The sequence below is a fragment of the Mandrillus leucophaeus genome, unplaced genomic scaffold (genome assembly GCF_000951045.1).
Source record: "Mandrillus leucophaeus isolate KB7577 unplaced genomic scaffold, Mleu.le_1.0 Scaffold14, whole genome shotgun sequence".
NCBI lineage: Eukaryota > Metazoa > Chordata > Mammalia > Primates > Cercopithecidae > Mandrillus > Mandrillus leucophaeus.
The window spans coordinates 10,496,905-10,513,321 of record NW_012101365.1 but is presented as its reverse complement, the minus strand read 5'-3'; positions in this window follow the sequence as shown (position 1 = coordinate 10,513,321).

Genomic DNA, 16,417 nt, shown 5'->3' with positions numbered 1-16,417 from the left:
TAGAATGCCTTCTTTCCTTTGCTTTGATTCCCCTCCACCCCGCCCCCCGCTTTTTGGAAAGGATAATCTCCAAGAAATTCCCTTAGGATATCTCACATCACTCCCAGTCTAAATTCTTCGAAGTGAAGAAGCGTTTTGAGATTCAGTGATTATTTTCAGCATCACATTAGGATGTGCCCTCCAAATTTAGTGTGTGAGACTGATGTCCCCAGGTGTACATTCTGAACATTGTTATAGCATGCCCCTGTGTACACACGGTGAACATTTCCTGACAGTTTCCTCTTGCAATCCCCACATGTGAGCTCTCAGATATTCCAAAATGTAACCAAAATAAGTTGATTTATTGGATGGATATTAGTATTTTTCACTTTATAAAAACCATGTCTGCCAAGCACTTTAGTGTGTTGTTGTAACTTAGTTTATTATTATTGCTGATAAGGATAATAAACATTTCTGATGGTAAAAATGAACACATCCTTCATGTACTTCTAGGTGAGAAACCTCTGCTATTCATCAGATCCTTCTGAGTAGTTCACATCTAGTTTTGATCCCCACGCCATAGACTTAGAGAAAAAACATGTACTTTTAATTTGGTCATGAAAGTTACTGTTTGAATAGATTTTTTAAGACTTTATGCATTCTGGTTATTTAAATTGACTCGCAGTAAAAACCAGACTCCCTGACATTCCTGGGCCTTCAAAAGTCAATGGCTTCTGACAAGCAGCCACTCAGGCCTCCACTTGGCCTTAACTAAGTCAGCCCCAGCACACCAGTTCCTTAGAATTACATGCAAGGTCATAGGATTTCAATTAAAAAAAACCTTTAACATGAGGCCAGAATACCTATGGCTGTAACCTGCTCTTGAATAAACTTTCTCCCTATCATTTTTTTGTGTGTTTGAAATACTCTACTCTTTTTATAGATCTTGGTCTTTTACAATCATATAGGTTTCTATTTGTTGAGTACCTTCTTTGCATTGGAAATTTGAATTTCTTTTTACCCTACAGTATACCTATAAGCAAATATCATCAATGTCATTTTACAGATGAACAATAAGTTACTGGTGAACTGGTGATGAAAATTAAGGGAGGCTTTTGAACATGAATCTATCTTTTCAATATCCTTGACAGATGCCAACAGAAAAGGTCAAGAAATGAATAGGATACAATGTTTTCTACACTGTTCCCAGAACACATAGTTGGGTATTTGCAGGGACTTATTTTTCAATTAGGACAATAAGTGACTTATTGATTAACTGCTTCTAAATGATATAAATACAGTTTAAACTAGTATTTATCATGTATACACAATAAAGATTTATTATTAACATAAATTGAGCATTTATCATATTCTAATCACTGTTCCATTAGCTTGAACCACATCAAATTGCTGCTCTTTCACCTATCAAATGGCAATTTCATGTGGTTTAACCTAATAGTTGTCTCATTTGATTTCAACAATAGCCTTAGATGCAACTGTTTTTAATGTCATTTGTAGAAGAGGAAATGGAAGCTCAGCAAGATTAAATACTGTGCACAGAATTAAGCAGTCAATGAGGGGGGCTTCTCCTCCCCCAACCTCAAACCAAGCAATTCTTCTTCACCATGAAGTGGTGACTCTGATGAAGTGATGTGACACTTTTATTGTCCCCAGTGATAGTAATTTTGAGTTTATTAGTTCGGTCACTTCATTCAATATTGAGCACATACTGTAGATGTGAATCATATGTACTCAGCCTTTGAAAGAACAGAAAGGTGGAAAATCAAGCTAGCTAGTCCAGAGTTGGGTTTTATAAAAACAGCGAAACAAAACCATATGAAACTGATTTTTTTTTTTTTTTTTTGGTATCTATGGAGGTATGTCTTGAAGATTGTTTCTTAAGTTCTCAGAGGTTGGTTATTACTGAAAAAAAAAAAAAGTGTTGATTTCTAAAGTGACTGGGCCCTTTGAATAGTGTAGGTTCCGGTGTGTTTGTTCAGTAGTTACTTTCACTATACCCTCTGACTGGGATGCTCAGTTCCTAATCACAAGATCTTTTAAGTCTTACCTCTGCGGTCACTCTTCCCATATGGATCTTCCATTATTTTCCCTCTGTAAATGAACTGTCCCTCATTTTGGCTTTCATTGCAACTTGTTTTCACTTTTCAAATGTCACCAGTCTCCTTTCCTAAATTATGTTTTATTATCCATCCATCCATCCATCCATCCATCCATCCATCCATCCATCCATCATACTACACATCTATAAATTTCTAGTCAATGTTAGGGACCCTGAGGTTACCGGGGTGAAATGACACAGTTCCCACCCTCAGACACTTAATAGGGGAGACAGAGAAACAAACAGAACATTTCAGTCAATTATAGGTCTCCTTATTCCAGCTCTAACTCATCTGAAAATGCACTCCTATCAGTGACAGTTGCTGACGATGGCTGTGATTCTGGTGAATGATAAAGATTGGTGGGGAGAGAAAAGAGAGAAAGCAAGAAATATGCTCCCTTCGCTCCAGAATGGAGTTGGGAAAGACATAATGCATGTCTCTCCAGCCCAGCCCAGCCTCCTGAGCTGAGGATCAGCAGGACAGATTATGCAGTGCATCTTTGCAGCAGAGAGGAGGTCCGCTCATCCCACACTTAGAGCACCCGTGGGAGTGGAGCAGGGAAGATTTCTGGGAAACGGTGTTTGAATTAAATCATGAAAATGAGTAGGAGTCTGCTACATGAGTCAGGGAGGGAAGAAAAGTCAGTAGAGAAGGTAGGCAGTGCTTGCAAAGGCCTGAGGTAAGAGATAGCATGCTGTGTGTCCATGCACGTGTGTGTATGTGTCTGTGTGTGTGTGTGTCTATAAGAAGTCTGCTATGGCTACTTTAAGATGAAAAGTGGAATTTGGCAGGAATTGAGTGGTCAAGAGCAAGCAGTGAGATAATGACATTTTTCAAAAAGATAGTTAGCAGTTTGGAGAATGGGGAACGCATATCTTACATCCATCATTAGACTGTGATCTGCCTGAGGGTGGAGATTTTAACCCTACCTATATCCCAGTGTGCCACGCTCCTAGAACATCACTCCACAGGCTTTGGAATTGCAATATGTTGTCTATAGCCTGGACATCATATTTCTTTCATTCTGAGGTGGCTGACTTGAGGGGAATGAATGTCAGGAGAATACTGCTAGTTTTTAGGGGAGACACAGGGGAAAGAGTGGCACCGGGATATGAGTGAGAGGAGTCTGTTTGAAAGAAAAACGAGACTTAAATCCATTATCACCAGGACACTAAAATACAGCATTTCTTCTCTGAATGGTATTCGTTCCTGTTTACTTTCTTCCTTGTGGCATTGAGCTGGGCTGCATTTGCCATTTAGGCGTAATTACTATTTTATTATTATTTTTTTTCACAGTTAAGTGGAGCATTTGAGCACAGCTGAATTGCTGGGAGCCTCGGTGGAAGAAATCTATTAGTGATACGGCTTGAAACAATACACAAAAGGCCGCTGCGTGTGGTCTGCCCTCCACGCTTTCAGCTTCCTTATGTGGAACAATAAATCTCCGAGTCAGCTAGAACGCAGAGACTCCCATCCAACGAGAGCCGCATTTTTATCTTTTATTCATTGGCAGGAACATTAGCTGTAGGAGGTATTCAAATCACACTTTTATTTAAACAAACACAGCTGGATCACAGCCTCTTAATATAGCAATTCTCTAATGAAAAATAACAACATAGTATTTATCTCTTTTCTTTTGTGTGACTCTCAATTTGCTAAAATTAGGCAGACTTCAATCCCATACAAAATTGGCATGTTTTCATGACCAGAGCTCATCGCAACTAACTGCAAAATTATAATGGGGATGTAATTATAGGAGGGCATGTGAAATACACATCCTTTTGCTGCTGTAAGCTATATGGGGTTATACAATTATGTTGTAATAACATCATTTATCTTAAAGGAGTCAGACAGCTGACTTCATTTATTTAACTTGAGCACTCCAATTATGTGCTGTGTCAGTTTAACATAAATGTCTTGCCCAAAGAACATGGTGTAATAATAATGGTAATAGCAATAATAATAATAGCACACATTTGTATAGGGTTCTACAGAGCACAAAGGGTTTTTACAATTGCGATCTTGCTGGAGTCTCCTAATGGTCTGTAGGGCAGGCCTCGATGCCTGTGATCTTGTGCCCCATTTATTGCTGAGAAAACTGAGGTTCAGAGGAGTGAAGTGATGTTGACAAGCCTGTACACTTGTTAATAGTAAGTGGAGAGGTAAGAACTTTAAAGTCAGGTTTCCTGACGTCGCAGCTGAGGACTATTCACCAGTAGTCCCACCTTTTGGACAGTGTGACATGTTTGTTCTTATCTCTTATTTCATTTTATCTCACAGTGATCTTTTAAGGCAGGTAGAACAGTCTAGGGTAGTGGGAATTGCAGGTACTAATTTTGTCAGCCTGGGCAAATTAAACTATTAGATCCCAGATATCTTGTCAGAAAAAGTAGGGATAATAATACACACGGAGCAGGACTGTTATAAGAATTAATTAATATAATGCTTGGGAAGTGCCTGAACATAGGTGCTCAGAAAATGAATTCATTCCCTTTTCCGGTAAGACAAGAAAAAAATTCTCCTTTGCACGTAACATAATTGCTGTGCCTTTTGCTTAACTGACTTCCCCAACTCGCCAAGCTGGTGTCAGGGCAGTCACCAACCGAAATTCATGTCTTGTTATTTCAAATCTGCTTGTCATTACTTTCACACACCTTGTAATGCCTTCAAATGTTCACTATTATTTTCAGTTCTTTCTCAATTCTTTACAAAATTCATTTGCTTAAATACCCGAAGGTAGAATAAAATACTAGAACTGATATCTTAGCGCTCTTTGCCTGAAGGGGAGAGACCACAGGTGTAATGGACGAGCAGGGTGCGGAGTCAGGAAGCCTGCGTTGGGCCCCCAGCAGTGGCAGTTACTAAGCTATGTGAATTTAGGCCAATCCTCTGACTTAGCTCATCTATAAATGTTATTTCAATCCTAACTTCCTGAGAGGAAGCCTAAAGTACATAATGTTTCTGGGAGAGAAGAAAAAGCTTGTAAAATAATCGACTTAGCTTACCCCATGCTAGTACATTGCTAGAAAGACAGAGTCTCATTTAACCTTTGTGGCAACTCTGTCGGATATTTTTCCCTGTTTTACAGATGAGGAAATGAATATTAAAAGATTGTCAAAGAGTTATAACCTTTATATTTGGTTATTACATTTAACGGTTTGAGGGACTTAATTTTCAAGTTTCTTGACTAAGTAGTTAAATGGGGAAGGTGGGTGGGGTCTATTTGGATACCTCCAATTTATACAGTTTTGTTTATAAAATACAAAGTTTTATAAATGTCACAATTTTCTTGATTTTGAGAGAAACGATCAAAGATATAGTTTCCATAACATCAGTGTTTCAAACTGAGCCAGCAAGGATAAAGTTCCATAACTTAGGACAATTTTACTTAGTGAAGGCATTTAAGTGTCTGAATTTCAGCTTCAGCCTAGGGGCCTAGGTATTTTGCAAGTGGGTTGGTGCAGGTTCAGAAAGCCAAAATGACTTAGCCAGGAAGTAATACAACCAGATTTTATGTCTGTGTGAATGTGCTCTTTTTATTCCTTCCTTCTTTCTGTCTCTTTTTCCCTACTTATCCATTTATACATTTAATTTGCTAAGATTTGAGTTTTTAAAAAGTTCTCTACTTATACCGCTTTCTTAGAGCTTGTAATGTATTAGGGGGAACATTCTAGTGAGAAACCATTACAGTACAATGAGATTACAGTGAGGCAGGTGTTATGGTAGAGATGAGGGCTAGCTTTAATTTTGGCAAACCAATTGATTTGACATTATCAATTCTACTTACAGGATGGAGTCAGGGAGGCTTCACAGATGAGTCTCTTGAGCCAATTTTTTTTTCCCAGATGCTTTTAATTTTAAGTAACAGAAAATTTGTGTAAACAATATATAAATTTATATAAACAATATATAAAGAGGAGTTTTTATTGTAGAGATACTGGGGTATTAACATCAAGAATGGCAACATGGCTGGACCTAAGAAAAATCTGGGTCCATTTATTTGAACATTAACATTCGATTTCTCTCCACCTCTCATCTCTGTTTCACTCAATGCAGATGGTCTCCTCTGTCTCTTGGTCGCTTTGACAGGAGGTATTGTCACTGACACTTCTAAAGCTTTATATCTCATAGCCTCAGACACTAAAAGAGGCTGCTTCAGTGAACTGTCCGCTTTTCAAAGTTCGAAGGCCAAATTTCCTGGGGAAAGGATTCACTGGGTCTCTCTGAGACAATCAATCAGAGGTAATGGTGGGGCAGGCTTACTTAGAAATGGCAGCTTCCACAGGAGCCTTATCAAAGGAGTGGAAAGGTGGCAACTCCTCAAAGGGGAAGATTAGTCTCACAGACAAGTGGTTCTCAAGGTAAAGTCCCTGAGCCCCCGAAGATCTCAAGGCCATTTTAGGGGGTTCATGAGGTCAAAACTCTTTTCTTAATAAACCTAAGCTATTATTTTCTCTTTTTTCACTCTGTTACCATTTGTATTGATGGTGCAAAAGCAATGGTAGGTAAAACTACAAGTGCCGGAGCATGAGGAGCAGTACCAAATTATATAAGTAGTCATTGTCTTCTTTAACACACCGTGTACTCACAGTAAACAATGCCAGTTTTCTTTAAGAATTCTCTCCAATAATCAGTAAAAAATATTAGTTCAATTAAATGTCAACCCTGTGTAACACCTTTTTAACATCTGTGGGGCAAAGTAGTTGTGCCATGAAGGATTTTTGCTCCTACTAAAGTACAAAGGCTGCCTTGAAGAAAAGTAGTTGTGTAATTTAGTTGCAAGTTGAACTAGCTGCCTTTTTTCATGGAAAATCTTTTTATTTGGAAGAATGACATAGAAAAACTATGGCTGTTCAGATCTGGGTGTTAGGCAGACATATTCCTAAAGAAAGTATATTAATTTAAGGAAAACAATTAACCGTATTTGTTGGCAATGATCAAATTTGAGCTTTCACACAAAAATCATAATTTTGGAATCTGCCACTGGGAACTTGATGGTTTCCTACTACTTAAAGCCTTTGCTGATAAGATTTGTGGTGACAGTGAAAAACGTATTTTTTTTTGATATTGTGTGGTCAATGTATCAATATTTGGATGAATTACATGACTCAGTAAACTGGTGTTTTTCAAATGACCCACACATGATGCTATAGAGATCACGCTTTTAAATAAAAGACTCATTTAAGGTTGACCAATGGGTTTTAATGTAACACAATACAAAAAGTTCATTAGTATAGTTTCAGACTCCATATTGCAGCTAATAAGAGGTTATCAGTTGTTGAATTTTTGTGCAGATTCAAATAATATCCACAAAATATTCCAAATTTTCATCATATACTTCAAGCAAACTGACATAGCAATACAGACTGAATGTAGATGAAGACATTAAAATCTGTATCTTATGAAACCAAATGCTAGAGAAATTTGCAAAAATGTAAAGCAATGCCAGTTTTTCATGATTTTTTTGAAAATGTATTTTTAAATAAAAAACTTTTATATATTTTAGTACATATTACTGTTATTTGAAAATGGATTTCATGTAAACAGTAAAAATTGTTCTCATTTTAAATTTCTACTTGGTAAATATTAACAGATATAAATGACATGAGTAAGTTATCTTGCAGTCCCCAATAATATTTAAGAGTAGACTCTGACTCTGAGACCAAAACATTTGAGAACTCCTGCCTTAGGTGCCCCCCACAGTCTTTAAATATGGACAAAGGCAAGCCAGGTGGGTAAGAGATGGAAGAGCATTACAGTGAAAAGACAGGAGGCATGAGGCAGTGTGACTTCAGGAGTTTAAGAAGAGATGTAAATGGGAAATGGAGTATGTGGAGTAGATTATGGGGAGATAAGGTTGAAACAGAAAAATTCAGTTTCAGGTTATCTGGAGCCATACAAAGGCTTTAAGTAAGAAATGATGTAATTGGCTTTGGGTTTGGACATGGCATTTTGTTGTCAGTGTGGAAGACATGTAGGCAATGTGGGTGGAGTGAGGGGTGGATAAAACTAGAGACAGGGAAACAAGTGAGGAGGCTTGTATCAATAGGCACAGAAAATAAGAGAGCAGAATTAAGGCAATGGTGGTAGGGATGAAAAAGAAGATGTATGTTGTGCAGAATTTTAGGAAACAATTGAAAATAATGCCGTCTTGACGGAGGCTATACAGAGTAGATTTAATAGCTTGAGCCTTGTAGGAAATGAGCGGTTATAGTAGTTACTATCTCTGGGATTCTTTATTTTAATAATTTAATAATTACTTTAAGAGAGTCAAGTCTAAGTCTAAGTCCCAGGCTCCCAAGTTTACTTTTGCGAAGTGGCTGTATTACTTAAGACTAGGTTTAGCTGTGTATAATATTAATAGGAAATACCAAACAATCAATAGTGATTCAAACAAGAGAGGAGTTTGCCCCTCATGCAAGAGATGTTCAGGGCCATTTACCACTTCACCACCATCAGTATAGTGCTTTCATTCTCAAGGTCACCTCATTGTCCAAGATGGCAGCTGGAGTAACATTACATCATTGTTCCAGGCTGGCAACAGGAAGGAGGAGGATAGAACAAAAGGGCCCAGTTTCCAGTTAAGTTGGTTTCCTTTAGCAGTTTTTCTGCTATTTCTACCACTTTTTATTACCTGGATCTTTATCATTTTACCACAGTCAGGTGCAAGGAGGATACGAAATGCAGCCTTTTAGCTAGGTTCATTGCTGTCTCAAATAATATTAGGCTTCTATTATAATGAGAGAAGGGGGAAATGTTTATGAGATTGTATTCAGCAGCCTCTGCACCAGAGATCTAGAGTTCTCTTTTCTCTTCCCAGAAATGTCTTTATATAGAATTATTTATCTTTTCCTTTTACCATGAGAATTCCTGGGAATGACAAGGACACCTACTTTTTTATTGGAAGGCTCTTATCTGGCAACTTGAAAGTTCCATAACACAGTCTGAGAAGTGAGAATAAATAAATCCCTGGGAAGTCTCATTTCTTCTTTTTCTGAGCTACTATAATCATCTTTTTAATTGGTTATCCCATTTATTTGCATTTTTTTTTACTCCAATTCAACGTACACGGTGTGGCAGGATTAATTTTTCTGAAGTAAATTTCAAGTCATGCTATTTCATTTGTCAGGAATCTTAATTAATTTCTCATAGCTTCCTGAACATTCACAAATGCCCACAAAGCATTCAAAGTCCTCTTGCAATTTTACCAAAAGTGACATTTCCAGGCATACCTCCCATACCATATGCTTTAGCTAAATGGGGCCTAACAAAATATGGAAAACCTAACCTCTGTGGTTTTGCTCAAGTTACTATAGCTTTTATGAATCTAGCTGTGCAGTTCCATAGGGCTATAAAAATTACAGAGGATACACAGGACTTCTTGAATTCCAGTTTCCTCTCAACACCATTTATTGACGATAGATGCCAAGATCCCACTCTGTGGCCACAGATACATTCTAAATGCTGTGCTTCAAGAGCACGTTGTTTTAGCCAGAGCAATTAGGTAATAAAAATAAATAAAAGGCATTTAAATAAAAAAGGAAGAAGTTAAATGGTCTTTGCTGGCAACATGATCTTATATATAGAAAACCTTTATATATAGAAAACCGTCCACCAAAAAAAACTAATGAAACTAATAAACAAATTCAGTAAAGTTGTAGGACACAAAATCAACATACAAAACCAGTAGCATTCCTGTACATTAAAAACGAAGCATCTTAAAAGGAAATTAAGAAAATAATCCCATTTATAATAGCATCAAAATATACCTATAAATAAATTTAACTAAGGAGGTTAAAGGTCTATATACTAAAAGCTGTAAAATGAATGATGATGGTAATGAATGAAATTGAAGAAGATACAAACAAATGGAAGGATATCTTATGTTTATGGATTGGAAGAATTAATATTGTTAAAATGTTCATACTATCCAAAGCAATCTATAGATTGAATGCAATCCCTATCAAAGTTCCAATTAAAAAATTTCAATGATATTTTTAACAGAAATAGAAAAAAAAGCAATCCTAAAATTTGTATGGTACCATAAAAACCCTCTACTAGCCAAAGCCATCTTGAGCAAAAACAACAAATCTGGAGGCTGTCATACTACCTGATTTCAAAATATGTTACAAAGCTACAGTGAGCAAAACAGCATGACACTGGCATAAAACCAGACATATCAACAAATGAAGCAGAATAAGGAGCCCAGAAATAAACCCACATGTATATAGTCATGTATATAGATTTTTTACAAAGGTGTTATAATGTATTATTTCCCCAAGAACACATAATGGGGAAAAGTTAGTCTCTTCAATAAATGCTGATGGGAAAACAGGATATTCACTTGCAGAAGAATGAAATTGAACCCTCTTCTTATACCATATACAAAAATAAAATCAAAATTGATTAAAGACTTGAATGGAAGACCTGAAACTATAACACTACTAAAAGAAAACATAAGGGAAAACCTCCATTACTTTCGTGTGGGCAACGGTTTTTCAATATCACTCCAACAGCACAGGCAGGAAAAGCAAAAATAGTCAAAGAAGATTACATCAAAAATGAAGCATCTACACATAAAAGAAAACAATTAACAGAGTGAAGAGACAACCTATGGATTAGAAGAAAATATTTGCAAACCTGGCTGGAAGCAGTGGTTCATGTCAGTAACCCCAGCACTTTGGGAGGCCAAAGCAGGTAAATTGCTTGAGTTCAGGAATTTGAGACCAGCCTGGGGAATATAGTGAGACTTTGCCTCTAGCAAAAAAAAATACAAAAATTAGCAGGGCTTGATGGCACATACCTGTAGTCTCAGGTACTGGGCGGGGGGGGGGCGGGGGGGGGAGGCAGGAGGATTGTATGAGTTCAGGAGGTGGAGTTTGCAGTAAGCCAAGATCATGCCACTGCACTCCAGCCTGGGTGACAGTGCCAGACCCTGTCTCAGAAAAAAAAAGAAATGCAAATCATACGTTTGATAATGGGTAAATATTCAAAATATATAAGGAATTCAACAAATTGACGAGAAAACAAATAACTACATAAAAGTTTAAAAATGGGCACATGACCTGAGTAGACATTTCTCAAAAGAAGACATACAAAAGGCCAGTGGGTATATGAAAAAAATGTTGACCATCACTAATTATCAGGGAAATGCAAATCAAAACCACAATGAAACATCATCTCACACCTGTTAGGATAATTGTTACAAAAAAGATGAAAGATAACAAGTATTGGTAAAGATGTGGAGAAAAAGGAACCTTACACATTGTTGGTGGAAATGTAAATTGGTACAACCATTAAGGAAAACAGTATGGGGGTTCCTCAAACAATTGACAATAGAGTTAGCGTATGATCCAGCAAGCCCACTTTTGAGTTTCCAATGGAAATTAAATTAGTATCTCAAAGGGATAACTTCATGTCCATGTTCACTGCAGCACAATTCACGATAGCCAAATTCACTATTTGGCTATTCAACTATTCATGATCAGTGTCCACCCACAGATAAGTACATTAAAAAAGTGGCATATATGCAAAATAGAATACTGTTCAGCCTTAAAAAAGAAGATATTCTGTCATTTGCAATAACATGAATGAACCTGGAGAACATTTTGCTATGTGAAATAAGCCAGGCACAGAAACACAAATACTGTATGATCTTACTTATATGTGGAATCTAAAAAAATCAGACTTAGAAGCAGAAAGTAGAATGGTGGTTGCCAGCAGATGGGGACTCAGAAGAATGAGGAGGTATCTGTCAAAGGATACAAAGTTTCCATTAGATAGGGGGAATAAGTTTTGGAGATCTAATGCACAACGTGCTGGCTATGGTTAATGATAATGTATATTTGAAAATTGCTGAGAGTAGATTTTAAATGTTTTCCTCAAAAAATTAAGTGTGTGAGAGGATAAACATGTTAATTAGCTTAATATAATCATTCCACAATGTGTACAAAACATCACACTGTACCCCCAAAATATAAATAATCATTATTATATGTTAATTAAAATTTTAAGAAAAAAGAAAAAGAAAAGAGCATCTTCCTTTAACCCATGCTAAAGCACCCCTGATGGTCTCAGGGAAGAACATACTGCTTAGAAGTGCAGGAGTCTAGCCATGTGCGTAAGTGCTGCTACCACATCTCTGACAGAATTCTACATTGTGTCCCTAACCTGAACCCTGAAGTTACTAAGTGGACAGGATTTGTTGTTGCTGTTCACTATTATCCTTGGCTCCTTTTCTGACTCTACTCAACAACCCAAGTATTTTTTTACTTTAAAAGTAGACATTGCCGCATTGTCTGCACATGCACCTTCTTCTTTTATCTCAGATATATTATTAAACTTACAAACTAACCATCAGCAGAAATTAAAGGCCTGGGAAAATTATCAAGTGCCAAGGACTTATTAATAAGGAAAGCTTTGTTTTCACATTGGCAAACTGATAGTCCCCCGTGCTCCGGTCTCTTGAAAGTTGTCATGGTATGCAGTCCCTAAAGGGAATCCTACCTGCTGTACTCCTGCTTGCTGCCTTTGGAAATGTGTTGTGGGGACACAGAGGGCTAGAATGAGGACATCTGAAATCTGTTCTCTACTTTTACCCAAGATCCACAATAAGGTGTAATATAAATTGTTCTGGCAATTGATTCAGAGAAAAATCTCCTGTGTGTGCTACAAAATTTGTAGGACACTGAGCAAGTCTTTTAATATTTTGAGACTGAATTTCCTTATGAATATTTAGAAATTGACACCTGTAGAACAATGCACTCTTCACCCTGCCAACAGCCGTTTAATAAAGTAGGGTATTTCTTGTTAATTATCACCCTTTAAAAGGCTCAAACTTGTTAAATAATTTGTTTAATACTGTTTTCTAACTTAGGGTAAGTAAATGTTCATTTTGAGATTCAATTATACCTCCACTGGTTTCAGTTTTATCACCTATACAACATATTATAGCGTTATATTACGAGACAATTTGGAGTTCAAAATTAGACAAAAGATGTGCAAATTTCTGGTACATGGTAGGTGCTCACTAGGACTGATTTTGAGAAATGCAGCTAAATTAAAATGGAGGTCTTGCAAATGACTAGCTTCAAAACTCTGTTATGGAGACCTGTATTATTTCTCAAACATTTTCTGAGACTACCTGCCATCTGCCCTGTTATGTGCTGTGTACTGGGTTTACAAAGATTAGTAAGCCATGACTCCTGCTATTAATGGAGTACATGAGTTAATGTATAGAACAGTGCTTGGCACAGAGTAGGACCCAAAAAATGTAAGTTTTGCTGTAATAATAATAATTTCGTACTGTCGTTCTTGTTGTTATATCTGCCTTTTCCATGGTCCCCAAGAAAATATCATCTGGGCCAAGATTAACTGCTGTTGCTCTATCTAGGAGCTGTAAAGATAGGGCAATAAACAAGGAGGAAAAGAAATTGACTCAGGGAAGAATAGGAAGCAGTGCAGTGTGATGTACGCAGCAGATATCTTGTTGGAGGTGCTTGTTTGGCCTTGCAAAATGCCTTTAGAGAGGTTGTAAATAGAAAGCACACCACAGAACAGTACTTGAGAAGGAGAAAGAAGAAGGAATATATCTGTTTGGATCTCCCCAATCTTTTCCTTTTCCCTACTATTCAAACTTTGCCCCCAAAGATATCAACTCCTCTGCAGTTTCTAGGTACATTATTTGGCTTCCTGAGTGGCTTTTGGGAAACTAGATCCTGAATTCTGTGGTATGGTGTTTCATCTAAGTGCTGAAATGGCTGGGGTCAGCCTGGTTGTGTGGTGTCTGTCATAGAAGAGAGTCCAGCTTTCCTGAGCAAGTGTGTGTTTAGCTTCATTTGGTGGAACCACACTGACCTATACTAAGTGTGTCAATACGACAACAGCCAGTGCAAAGCAAATACCCAAAGCCAAGGGAATCTAAAGCTGACTCAAGATGTCCCATCTATTCCTCTCCTGGGCCATTCCAAACCCCCCTTGTCCTCTTATTTCTGGCTCTTGTACTACAATATGGGGTCTCCCCCAAGTTTTTTTTTCTGTGTGTGTGTGTGTGTGTGTGTGTGTATGTGTGTGTGTGTGTTCTTATTCCCTCCCAAAGAGGGAAGAACAGGTCCAATCACTGGTAGATTCCTCGTCCAGGTTGTTTGCCACTTGTTGTCTGCAAGACTGAAGCCATGAGGATTAGAGAAACAAGGTATAGTCTCTGCTGTTGAAGCTGATGCTGAGGCCATGAATGACATTTATTATCTCCATCCTCTATCATTTTAGATTTCCCTCACCACTGGCCAATATTTCAGCTAGTTCAGTCAGTTGCCTGGTGGGATAAGACAGACCCTCATTCCTGATGGAAATAAGCCCTTACTTGCCCAAATCTGGTTGGGTTTGTGGTTACTGTCATTGCCCATTGATGATTATTAGTTATCAAGGAAATATTAAAGGACTCTTCAGTGAATTGCCTGTGTTCCACATGTAATCTTCCTGGCTGTGTTTATGACATAGTAACTTCTTTCTTTGCCTACAGTTCCACTGAAAAGATGCGCTTAAAGTAGCCATGTCATAATTACAGGGTATTCCAGTTCAGTGGAACCATTATTTAATTCTCTGGCGGATGTGTACCCTATACTCAAGAACAAAGTTGTGGGGGTAGGAAGCACAATCCTGCAAGTAGGTCCTGGATGTGAGAGTGGGCATACTCACTTTCACCCCTTGACACCTGACCCATATACTGTAGCTGTTGTAGATTCAGTGCCATGTATAGTTTTTTTGATTCAGCACATATTCCATATTCTGGAAGTTGGCGAGCAAGGCAAGGTGATGTGTTACTCATCATCGGTTGCTTCACAAACGCCACAAATATTGACCTCAGATCTCTCAGTAGTTGGGCCCACTTGGCCCCATGAAACACTTCTCAGCAGGATGTACAAACAGCCCAGGCTTCAGAGCACTCCAAGAGAGGACAGAAGGAGAGAGATTTTACTTGCTTGGTTCCTTCCTTTATCTCCCTGGTTAAAGTTCACCTTCTTGGGAGTTAATTTATGCACATTTCTAAGTTGTGTCATTTAGTTCTTTAATATATTGTTATTGGCAGCTAGCATTATAAGTACTGTTTTCATCATCCATAATTATCAGTCTGTCTATGCCACGAGAGAGAGGTGTATAATAATGCATTTATATCTCTATCTATAGCTCTATCTATGTATAATGATAAATACATGACAAATATATATAATGTGAATGCTGTTGCTCTGAGCAGGAAGAGTTAATCCTGTTGAGGATCCGAGGCATTAGCTAAAATATGGAGAAAGAGATTGCTTGGAAAGTGAATTCCAGGCACAGGAATAGCGTGAACAAAGACCCTGAGATAAGGTATACTGGGAAATGTGCAGAAAGGCAGGGCTTTCCAGTTAAGTAGGAGCAACATAATACAGTATCCTAAATTTCTACTGAGAACCTCGAAACCATTCAAATACTGGTAAGTTGCTCATTGTTATCCTTCCTGTGCTTCAAATTCCTAATTCACATCATAGGAATAATAATGATGCCTACCCAACTTTGTTATTGCTAAGCATGGAGCAAGCATTCATTAAAAGTTATTCATTATTAGGCATTAGGTATTTCTCTGAATTCTCTCCCACCCCTATCCCCATACCCACTGACAGGCCCTGGTGTGTGATGTTCCTCTCCCCGTGTTCCTGTGTTCTCATTGTTCAACTCCCACTTATGATGAGAACATGTGGTGTTTGGTGTTCTGTTCTTGTGTTAGTTTGCTGAGAATGATGGTTTCCAGCTTCATCCATGTCCCTTCATCCAGAGGCAGGAGGATGAGAAAGAGCCTGGCATCGCCAGGAAACCCACGCGCTTCAGTGGGGCTAGAGGTAAGCTGAGGTTGCTTAGTGGGGGATTGAAAAACCACAATAAGAATTTTGCAAGGGACATGAACTCATCCTTTTTTATGGCTGCATAGCATTCCATGGTGTATATGAACCACATTTTCTGTATCCAGTCTGTCATTGTTGATGGGCATTTTGACTGGTTTCAAGTCTTTACTACTGTGAATAGTGCTGCAATAAACATATGTGTGCAAAGTGTCTTTATAGTAGAATGATTTATAATCCTTTGGGTATACAGCCAGTAATGGGATTGCTGGGTCAAATGGTACTTCTTGTTCTAGATCCTTAAGGAATTACCACACTGTCTTCAACAGTGATTGAACTAATTTACACTCCCACCAACAGTGTAAAAGCGTTCCTATTTCTCCACATCCTCTCCAGCATCTGTTGTTTCCTGATTTTTTAATGATTGCCATTCTAACTGGTGTG